A 12,302-nucleotide genomic window follows, 5' to 3' on the forward strand; every position below is an offset into this window, starting at 1 on the left:
AATCAATATTTCGACTGAACTACTCTTAAAAAAAATAGCATTTTGACAATTGATGATTGCTAGAATGCTCTTTTCTCAGATTAACTATATATGTTAGTAGCTGGGATGATTGAGAAATTTGAAAATTAGAAGCTAACCTTCCAAAAAGAGAATTTTTACCATTTGAATTCACTGAAATATATGAGACTAATGATAATTTGAAAAAAAATATTAATTTTCTCTTGAATTGGCAACTGTTTAAGAAATCAAGAATACTTCATATAGCCCTTAAACCTAACAAGGAGCAAGAATCTTTTCATAGGTTGTGTGGTATTGATATTCAGAATAGGTTTAAACTCCAAACTTCTATCAAAATATTGCCAGAGAAGGAGGTCTTTGGAAACATGTTATTAATATTATCCTATTTTATTAGCTGCATAAACAAATTTCATTGGTAATTCTCTTGACTATTATTTGCCAAGGTTTTATGTCAGAATTTGAATTTACAAAATAGGTTTTGTTGTTTTCTTTTTATTTGTAATTTTTTACTTCATAGAATAAAGGCAGCTAATAAATATAATTAGTTCATAATTCTGTGTGTTACATGAAATCTAGATGACTAAAAAAGTTATGGATAGTATTTTATAAGTGTGAATAGATGTCCAGCAAACTAAGAGTGTACTGTCTTCTTTAGACCTGGTTTGTACGTGTTTTCACATTCAAGGTGGTCACCTCCAGTGCACAAGGAATAGCATGTATTTACTTCAAGACAGTGGGAAGGAGGCAGGTCCTTTGTGGTTTTGTCTATATACACCTATAAAATACAGAAATATGCAGGTATGCATGTGTGATTCATCTAGGAATACTGAGCAAGCCAAAACCACTATAATTTTACATTATTTATGAGCCACAATCAGCAGTAAGAATTAGTGCTGATTTAGCACTTGTGTCTGTTTTGTAGTTTAATCTAGGGCTGTCTTTCAGATGTTTTCTTCTCTCAGTCAATACTTTGGGGTAGTGATTTACTGTTTTCAGCTGTAGGGCTGGGAATGGAGAACTGATAAAAAATTACTCTAGGTGAGAAGGGAGAAAATGTTACACAAGACTTGGGTCTTGAATTGGATCTAGAGCAAGGGACTTAGAATTACAGGGGGCTGAACAAATTTCTTGGTCCTGTCAGTAAATATCAGTGAAAACTACTGGCAAAATACAAAATACAGACTTCATTCTCCTCTAGTTGTGGTACCTCTGGAAGTTAGCTGTGGAACTGGTACCTGTGGAACCTGCTCCTGCAGGTCCCCAGGACTGTTCGAGGTAAAATATGCCTAGGACTCCACTCATAATTCATCAGGAGATGCTGGTATTTGCAGGATAGGTCCTGTGTGTTTCACTGGACTTTTTGTCTCAAATTTTATTTTCTCTTAATCCCAGAAAATATAGGGGAAAAAAAATGTATGTGTTTCTGTATTTAAGGTTCTGCAATAATACTTTTTAAAAGGAAGCATAAATTAAGTTTGGAAAGAATTCATTATACTACTATTTTTAAAAGTAATTTGTTATATAATGCTTTTTTTTAAGACAGAGATTTTTATATTGCTTAAAAAGATATTATGAACTTTGCATTTCATTAGTCACCCGGGCTACATTAGTTTATATATAGGTTTTCAAAAGAGGCTAAACTGAAATGTTAATATAAATGTTATGAAAAAAACAAGCTCTTCAGCAAACATTTTTCTCTCATTTTGATAAGATGAATTTTATAATTATGTGTTGCTCTTAAACAAGTTAACTTTTCCCTTAATCTTTTAAGAAGGATCTCACTTTATAGTCTAATCTGTAAGAAATTTCACCTGAATAATTACAAGAGAATTTTCTATCAACTAGAAGAGAAGGTGGTTGACTGTGCTGTCCTTTTAAACCTAGATACAGCTCTATAAACAGTTCAGGTCTGAAGGCACAGTTATTTTCTGTTTGCAATGTTTGTCTTTCATTTGATATTGTACTGTGCCATTCTACCAGAGCCTGGGCTGGATCCTTGATGTTCTGGACCAGTGGCGAGCATCTGTAACAAGGGGAGGGGACACCTTGAGGGACAGCTGGAAGAGAGGACACAACTTCAGGAGATACCAACTAGGGGAAAACACAACATACTATTTAACAATCAACTTAATCAAACTTAATAAAGTAAACACGAACCGCAACAGTACTAGTGTACCCCATCCTGGTTTAGGGTGAAAACAGCTAAGATAATGTCCAAAGAAATCAGGAATTTTAGCTTCTGCAGTGGTCTTATTAGCATGCTCATAGAAATGCCTAAAACAATTTTCAGCAAAGCTCTTTTTCCTTGCAATCTCCATACCCTAATGTAAGTGATAAAACACAAGAATAAAATAATTAATGCACACTTTCTAACCAGTAAACTGAACAAGCTTTCACATCTGGAAGAACTATAGATTTCTTTCATTTCAGTTAATGAATAACCATGTCTAATTTGGAAGATGTAAAAACAGTGGACCTTCAGGTATGAAAAGTAGCATGACTTTTTTCCCCTCATACATTTCCCTTAAAGTTTTTCACATTTATGTATTTTTAACATAGGGTCTTAAAAGACTAATCAGCTGAGACCTGTCCTAAAATCAAACAGATTTACTTAATCTTTAATACTTTGGATTAGTTGTAATAGTTAGATACCTAATGATGTTTTCTTTGGCTTTATCATCTTAAAAATCAGACATATGGATGATGACTGACTATTTCACAACAGTTCAAAATACATCAGAACACCAAGGTATGAAATGAGCATAGAAGGCTGGAAAAGGGATCTTTAAGATCATCAAGTCCAACCAAGCACTACTACCACCACTAAAGCATGTCCCCAAGTTCCACATTTAGACAATATCTGAATATTTCCAAGGATGGTGATTCCACCATTTCCCTTGGCACCTAATTTCAATGCTTGATCCCTGTTTCAGTGAAGATATTTTTCATAATACTCCATCTGACTCTCTTCTGGTGCAACTGGAGGCCATTTCCTCCTGTACAGTCTCTTGTTCCTTGGGAGCAGAGCTCAACCCTCACCTGACTGCAACCTCCTTACAGGAGTTGTAGAGAGTGATATGGTCCCACCTAAGCCTGTTTTTCTCCAGCTGAACTGCTCCTCATCAGGCTTGTGCTCCAGACCCTTCCCCAGCTCCATTGCCCTTCTCTGGACATGCTCCAGCCCCTCAATGTCCTTTCTGTCTTGAAGAGCCAAGAGCTAGATGCAGGATTCAAGGTGTGGCCTCCCCTGTGTCCATTACAGGGACACAATCACTGCACTGCTCTGTCACACCATTGCTGACACAGGCCAGGTGCCACTGGCCTTCTTGGCCACCTGGGCACGAGCACTGGCTCATGTTCAGCTGCTGTTGACCAAGATCCCCAGAACTTTTCCTGCCTGGCAGCTTTCCAGCCACTCTGCCCACAGTGCAGGGGGATCCAAGCGCAGAACCCAGCCCTTGGTCTTGTTGGCCAGCCTCAGACCACTGACCTCAGCCCATTGATCCAGCCCTTCCATATTCCCCTTCAAAGCCTTCCGACCCTCTAGCAGATCAACACTCGCACCAAACTTGGTGTCATCTGCGATTGGCCGGAGATGCTCTTGATCCCCTCATTCAAACTGTCAATAAAAATATTAAACAGTGCTGTCCCCAGTACTGAGCTCTGGGGAACCTCACTTGTGACCAGCAGCCAACTGTATTTATCTCCCTTCACCAGCACTCTCTGGGCCTGGCCGTCCAGCCAGGTGTTTTACCCAGAGAAGAGTGCACCTGCCCAAGCCATGAGCATCCAGTTTCTCCAGGAGAATGCTGTGGGAAATAGTATCAAGGGCTTTACTATGGCCCAGACAGCCTTTCCCTCATCTATTTGGTCACTTTGTGAAAGAAGAGCTGGTTAGTCAAACAGAACTTGTCTTGTTCTGTCTGCTCAGAATGGTTTTAAATTGTAACTGAAGATGTAGCAGAATAATAGGAAAATAACAATTTGCTGTATATTTAGATCCATGATGTTGGACTTAGATCCATGTATGCTTGATATTTGGCCATATTTTTCATTTAAGTGTGTGTAGAAATTAAGATGCATTTAAAATCTGTAAATCTGTGGTTCAGTTATCTAGCTGGAGTTCTCAGTGGCTTTTCTCTGCAAGCCCTGAAGAACAATAACTTTTTGAAGTATTAGTATAACATAGTGTGTGTTACTTCATCTATATCAATTACTAGTGCATGTATAGTGATTAGTAAATACTAATTATGCCATGGATAGTGTAAGTGAATGATGACTAGAAACATAACTTTCTGTTCTATATTTCTTATTTAGAAAAATGGGAATATCTGAGCTAATAGATATACTATTGATATTTTGTCTTTTTTACTTATTAATAGGAGTAATATTATTCATGACATGGACCTTTTTGTATGAGAGAGATCAGATTATACCCTGTATTCCACACTTTTGAGATGAGACCTGCTTAAATTTTAATTGTGGTTGGATGAACTATCCTACAGTTTTTTTAAGAAAAAGATATAACTTGGACAGCTGCAGAAGCTCGGACAGACCCAGAAACAGCTGCCTTGCACAAATATGCTGCTCCCTGTGAGGCAGCAACTCCTGATCCCGTTGACTCCAGGCTGTCTTGTACTGCAGTGAGTAACTTCATCTTGTCTGAAACAGTGACTCCCAGGTCAACAACCCTGCTTGAAGCAACTCCATCGGAGCTGGGAGCAGCAGCAAGGCCAGGAGCAGCTGTCTGACAAGGGCTTTCTTCTCTCTTAGACAGCCTCTCTTGGCTCCCCTGAGTTCAATACTCTGCTGGAGCTCTTGCCTTATCAGATGGATTAGTCTAACATGTCCTTTTCTCACAAATCAAAATTTCACATTATGAAACAGGAGACAGCCACAAAACCCAAAAAAATATCTTCCTTCAGTGGTGCTGGTGGTGTTGGCTTTTGCACTCCTAATGACTCATGGACTTAGTGGGAGTTTGAGGAATCATGGCTTACACACGAGCAGGGCCACAATCTGTCATTGCAGAGGATGGCTGATCAGGAATGGAGTTTTCCCCTGGGTGAAACACCAGATTACATCATTTACAGCATTTCCTATATGCTAAGTTCAAACTTCCACATGGGTTTAATGCTATATAATTTTAGTTTTCTTTTGTCTCAAGCACAAGCAATGTGTTTGAATTTTCAGCTGTTATATCAGTAGGCATGCCATTAATAAACCTGTGAAAACTGGAGAGGTTCCAGAAGACTTTCAACAGTAAGGAATATTAAAAAAAGTGTGAAGTCACAAGTGTCACCAGACTAAAATTACCACTGACAAAACAAGAAAGAAATTGTATAAGAGGTAATGGTGTCCAACCCTTCTAAAAGCTCCTTACTGGAATATAACATGGGCTTATAAGGAAGAAATACTGTGGCATTCCTGACTGAATCCAATCAACAGGCTAACTGTGGCAGAAAAATTTCCACAAGTTCATTCTTAAGAAACAAAAGTGAGCTATGGGAAATAACTTTGCCCCATCAAGTATTTTTATCTGTTTTTTGTGCTGTGTGTTCCTCCTACCCACAACAAAATTATCATAAATGGCTATAAGCAAGTAACTCTGCAAATCTCAAATCCGTAGGTATCTTGCCTTGGTGGTGAGCAATCCCTAGAAGCAACATAATGTCCTGTTGTATGTTTTGCAAGCATTTTTGACATCTAACCAAGAGCTGTGAATTGTTACTGTTTCTGTGTCACAGTGAATGAATGCTCCCTTTTTCATCCAAATTTTATAGTGAGCAGCGCTACTGCTCTTTGGGAAGTTTTACACAGTTCTTAACATATTTATAAAAAACTAGTCAGGCAGGAATCACACCCAGTGTCATTATAAATGTAAGATCATACATGTGATATTTGCAAGCACACCTTCTGATTAAAAATAAAACCAAAACCAAAGAAAGCAAATATAAACCTCCCAACCAACAACAACAAAAAGCCAAATCTGTTACCAGTGAAAACCTACTACTTGAACTTATTATTTGCTATGTACACACAACATAAGTTTCTCAATTGTATCCAAGAGATGTAAACCCAGGAGGAAAACAACTGTCTGAATATGCAGGATTTGGATTAGGAAAGCCAAAACCCATCTAGTTTTGAATGTGAAAGGAGCAAGAAGATATCCCACAGGCACATCAGACATGACTTTGTGTTCTGTGATTCAGTGAATCTTTGTATTGCAATATTCTCATACCAAGATGAACACTGTTTATTCATAAAATGCTTGAAATAACAGCATGCAAGGTAGTAAGCACAATTTCCTTCATCTATGGCTTGATTTGTGAAAGTAAAGTATCTAAGAAAACCTGGGAGATTAACTGTTCCAGTTTTTCTGTTATTATTACAATATTTCCAGTTATATAGATTAAAGTGTTTTACCCCTTCCAAGTCCATTTATGTTGTAGCTTTCTGATTTTAATTGTAATATTTCAGAAATTAGAAAGTTACATTTTTTTCAGATTCTAAAGGAAATTTTTGTTACATAATCTTTTTTAGTGAGGTTGTACAGTGAATGAAGATAATGGAGGATTTTTCCTACTCAAAGCAGTGCCTTAATTTTTATTCCTTGATCCTTGCAATGGCAACCGTGTTGTAAGGAGGGATAGTGTTCTGGGAACAGTGAAGTAACAGAGCAGTGAAATTGAACAAATCATATTTTCCATTAACATAATGAGATTTAGCATGTTGCTTAGGAACATAACCAGTTTCAATCATCCTTCTCCTGTCCAGTTTGTATATGGTGATTTTCAGTAGTATGAGCTATTTTGACCCCTTGTTTGGAGCTTTTAGAGTTTATTAAGACAGATGCTTATAATATTTCATAAAAGAATTTGTTTTCTTTTATAAACTTTTTTAAAGGAAATTCCATCCAAAAATACACTTGACAATAATGTTTTCAGGCTAAACTAAGATGAGTTCATTTTTGTAATTTTTTATTTCACTGATAATGTGCTGTTTAGTCACCAGATAATGGGACTTTTCATAGATGATGGGAACTCATTATCCCAATCTTCTAATAGAAATGCATCTTATCACAGGTGCATGACTGCTATTATTGATTTGATTTGAAATCATGTCTGAAAAAATATGGTATCTTTATTGTCCATGGAGCTGCTTGTTAATAGATAATGTCCAGCTCATTCACTGTGAACTCCAGATGTGTCCTGTTTGTCCTCTATTGAGCATATAACTTTTAATTTTTTGAAACACAAATTAAATATCTAATAATAATGATGAAAAAGTCAAATAATATCCCTTACTCATCTCTATATTTTTGTGAGATCAGAAGAATACGCTTTGTTGGAGGTTTATCTAAATGGGAATATTCTTAATTGCCCATGGCTTTTAAGCTTTTTGGTTCTTACTCCAGAAACACAAGACAGAAAGATATATTAGAAACTTTAATTTGTTGATGAAAGGACTGAAAGTCATGCTAGTTTCTGAAGAGGGCTTGTAATATGTGAATAGAGGGGAAAAAAAAAAGGAAAAAAGTCTGTCCTCATAAGATAGATCTGCTCTTCCTGAACAAATGCAGTTTTTTTAGCAAAGAAAACAGAATAATGGTCACACCGAAATTGCATATTTTTCCAGGAGAGATATAGATACAAGTTGAGTTTATTTGGTGTTGAATTCCTGGTAATGCTCAATTGTTAACATTCTGGACTGTAAAGAGATCTTTGATAACTTTTTATATTTCCTGACTTTATGGTGTTGTGGGAAGTAACAACTGAGATCAGGAAAAAATGAGGAATTTTGTAAGTATATTTATTCCACTGAGTGCACACTGTAGTTTCTACAATCTTATTCCCTTTCATGATATTTTCAAAACCCTCAGGAAGATACTTTTTTAGAGACAGCCTTCATTCCTAATAGTTTACTTAGAGTTTCACCAAGCTGAATTGAAACTAAAATCTCTTCCTTCACAAAGAATGACAAGCATATTGTTGTTGCATATGTTGACTATTTCCACTGCCTTTAACTTTCACTTGCTTCAGCTCTCTTGAGTATTGAATTGGAAAGTATTTCTGGGGGTCCATGCTTAAAATCAAGCTCTTCACTTTTAATACATTTTATAAGTAACAGCTAGCAGATATCTATGAAAAACAAACAAAACCTTTTTAAGGGACTTCTGATATTTTAGTCATGTCAGTTGAGTATAGATACATTTAAGAAGCTTATTAAGATTTTTAACCCAGAAAAATCATTAGTCTAGATCATAATTTTGTCTTTTTAAGTGATTCCTTGAAGTTTTTTTTCTTTGTCACTATTTATTAATAAGCTTGATTTTCTTTTTTAAGAAGAAAAGAGGAAAGAGTAATCTCTTACATTTTCTTCAGTAAATCTACATAATTTATATAGATTTTCATTGCTTTCTAAGCATTCTGTCACAATATGTAAGAGATGTACTATTAGTAATATTTAGTAAGCTATTGATCTTTATTTAAATATTTTTATCATATCCTTTTAGTTTTACAGAAAGTGGTAAAAGATAAATGCTACTACAGAAGGAATAAGAGATCTGTGTTATAAGGTTATTGGTCAAGTCTGGAGAGAAGTTTGGCAAGAGAATCTATCCTGAACCTTGTGAGAGTCCTCTTACCCCTTTTTGTACTTGCCCTTTCTCATCCTTACCCTTTTTCCAACTCCAGCCCCTATGTGGATCGTTTTACACTGATTTAGGTTTTACAATGACTGAATTTAGATTTTATTCTGATTTTTTTGTGTGCTTTAATTGTCTGGTAAGCCATAGAGTGAATCTGGCCAATTAACTTTGATTTTTTTTGCTGTTACCTTTCCCAGGGATTCTATAAGTAACATAAAACACTCATTTGTTACAAAGAGAAATTTGAAGTCTTGGTGAGAAGGGACACGGGAGGAACACATGATGTGTCCTGCCACCCTGAATCTCTCTGCAAACTCATGGCACTGATGGTCTCAATTTGTCAGCAGGAGCACCAGTGTAAAAGTGGAGAGGTAACTCTCATTTTGCAGTTGCAGGTTGCTGGGGCACTATTGGAAATTCTCTTAAATCTTACTGGGGCCCACAAAGTTCAGCTTCTGGCTGGAGGATACCCTCTGAAAATAAATCTCCCATGAAAAACCCAAAAGTTTTCTTTGCCTCAGGGAACTTGTATGTTCAAATACACAGTTTGCTATTCCTTGTACATAAAAAAAATATGGTCTTGGCAATATGCAGGTTAGGTTTAACGAGCACTTTCCCATCTTTCATGTCCAGAGAAAAGACACCTTTTTGCTACATTGGGCAACAGATCAGTTTTCTGGCCCAGTCATGCCATCAAGAGGACATTTTCTTCTCATGATCCTTGTGCAAGTTAGTGGCTTCTTTGTGGACATGCAGGTATGTCTAAAAGATAGGATTTCACAAAATATAGATGCCAATAGATTTTAATGTAATTTATTCCATGGGTGGGAATCCATTTACTTTCACTCAACTCAATTTTGAACTCCTTAGAGATTTAAGCTTTTTCTGCAATCTTTGCAAGTTCCTCATCATCTTTTTGAAGGACAAATCTGCAGTGTTGATTTGATGGTAATGTAAAGAATTACTGCCTTTTTTTCTGCATAAAGTATGGTTTAATCAATGAGACTCTAAAGAATTTTTAATAAATTTAATAAATTTAATAAATTGAGAAGACATTGATACCTTCCTGTTAAAAACTGCAACACTCTTTACTGGCAAAATACGACTTAGTAAAAAGGACTCAGATTTTAATGAAGCATGAAGGAGTTGGTCATTTGGGTAAGCAAAATTAGTGTTCATTTAATGCAAGAACAGAAAAATTCAGACTTTACATCTCTGTAATTAAATAGTATTTCACTTCTATAGGTATCTTCTAAAGTATCTTCTGTTGTGTTTATTTTCCTCAGGGTTATAAAATTTCAGAATATCCCAAGCAAATTGGAAGTCCCAATGTAAACAAAAAAAAAAAAACTTTGTGTGTGGGGTATTCACTAGTGGTGTTTAACAAGGGAAATGATTGTCCCCTTGTACTTGGTACTGGTGAAACCACATTTCTAATTGTGTGTCCAGTTTTGGGCCCCTCACTGCAAGAAGGACATTGAGGTGCTGGGGCATGTCCAGAGAAGGGCAATGGAGGTGAAATAGAGTCTGGAGCACAAGGCTGGTGAGGAGCAGCTGGCATTGCTTAACCTGGAGAAAAGGAGGCTCAGGAGGGACCTTATCTATCTCTACAGGTCCCTGAAAGGAGGTTGTAGCCAGATTGGGGTCAGGCTGTTGTCCCTGGCAACAAACAATAGGACAAGAGGAAACAGCCTCATGTTGTTCCAGGGGAGATTCAAATTGATCATCAGGAAGAATTTCTTCATGGAAAAAATTGTCAGGCCCTTTCCTGACATGGAATGGGCTGCCCAGGGAGGTGGTGGAGTCCCCATCCCTGGAGGTGTTCAAGAAATGAATGTGGCACTCAGTCTCATGGTCCCGTTAGCAAAGTGATGATCAGTCAAAGGTTGGTCTTGATGATCTTTGAGGCCTTTACCAACCTTATTTATTCTGTGATTCTGTATAAAAGCTAAACGTCTGTGTAAGCAGGAACAGGCAGGATGCAGGCACAAGCACAGATGAAATACCAAGAATAAATTTATTTTCATTGCCTTACTAAGTGGGCCTTCCCTGAAGCAGCAGCTGGGTGGTGGAACACAAGTGTGAGCCCACTCACACAGACACCACCGAGCTCTTGCTGGAGGAGCTCCAGCCCATGCTGGAGGTGAGCAAACCTGCTGTGTTCACCTGTGCATCAGGGGCTCCTGCAGGTATGATTTACCACTCTGCTTTGATCTTTCCCACAGCAGGGCAGAAATCTCAAGCACGTTCCATGGGGTGCCTCAAAGTCTAGCATATGTTAAAATCTCTCTAAACAGAGATTTTGCACTTGTTCTACAGACAAGGCCAGCCAAACAAAAATTTGCATGATACATGTATTTCTCAAAACTCTGTCTGCAAGTCATGTTTACAATCCTCTTCACCAATATTTTATTATTTCCCCCTCAGCTTGTGACAAGAACTGCATCATGTGATGTAGAACACATAAAAATGGTGTGTTTGATGCTATTAGTAGAAGATCTAAAGCACCTATAACTTTCCCTGAGCACCTGCATTTGCCTGATCACCGTGCACAGTGCCAGAGGCATGTCATAAAGGTTGAGAAATAATAACTTTATGTTAACTAGAATGTGTGTCTCTAGGAGACAAAAAGAAACTGAAGAAGATTTAGGGAAATGCATTTTGTACTTTGCTATCGGCATCTTTCTCTGTTTCACATCAACATATACATTCAGCATTTTCTCCATTTAATTACAAACCTACCTTATAATGTTCTTTCAATTCAGTGGCAATGCTTTAAAATAACAGGATTAAAAACTTCAGCTTTGAAGTCTGTTGATTTTGTTTCCTCTCCTATTTGATCTAAAAATATATTAAATCTCCATAAATTACTTCAAGTTTTTTAAAAGAATGATTTTTTACTATGTAAAAAGGTATTACAATCAGTGAGATTCTATCATGCTTCTAAACTTTAGCTGGAGAGGTAATGAGTAAATTCAAGGTCTTGTATTTCCTCCATATAGCTAAACATGCAAATATTTTAATGACATCATGATATAATTTTAATTAATTAATTAAATATTTAAACTTAATGCAGCACTCTATTTTCTCTTTTTTTTTTTTTTATACTATGGAAAGAAATCAAACATATGTTTTTTATGTGTTCTATATCACATGATGAACTTTCTATCTTGCTTTCCATATATCTTTGAGGTTGACCAGAAAGGTTATGGAGATGATAGTACCACGCTGCCCAAATCCATAATGGAATATTTATTTTTATTGGCAAGATATTAAGTATTTTTTCCACAAGGCAAGCCTGCTTTGTCTTCAATGGTATTTGATTATGTGATCTCCCTGTCTTTATCTCTGCTCACATTCTACTAAGGGGTGAAGTGAGTGACTGGCTGAGTGGGAATTTATCTGTTAGCCAAGATTAACCCACCAGAATAATTTACTTTATTCATGTTCCACAGCTAGCCATTCTCCTCTGTTCACTTTCTGCAAGAATAGCAAAATTTTTCAGTATCATACAGGTTAATAAGGATTAGCATTTTGGACTTCAATATATCTCCCTAGGACTCTTCAAAATATGTTAAATATATAATGTCTGTTATCTGACACCTGTAAATTATTTTCTTACTTTCTTTTTCTC

Source organism: Lonchura striata, chromosome 2 (genome assembly GCF_046129695.1).
Source record: "Lonchura striata isolate bLonStr1 chromosome 2, bLonStr1.mat, whole genome shotgun sequence".
Taxonomy (NCBI): domain Eukaryota; kingdom Metazoa; phylum Chordata; class Aves; order Passeriformes; family Estrildidae; genus Lonchura; species Lonchura striata.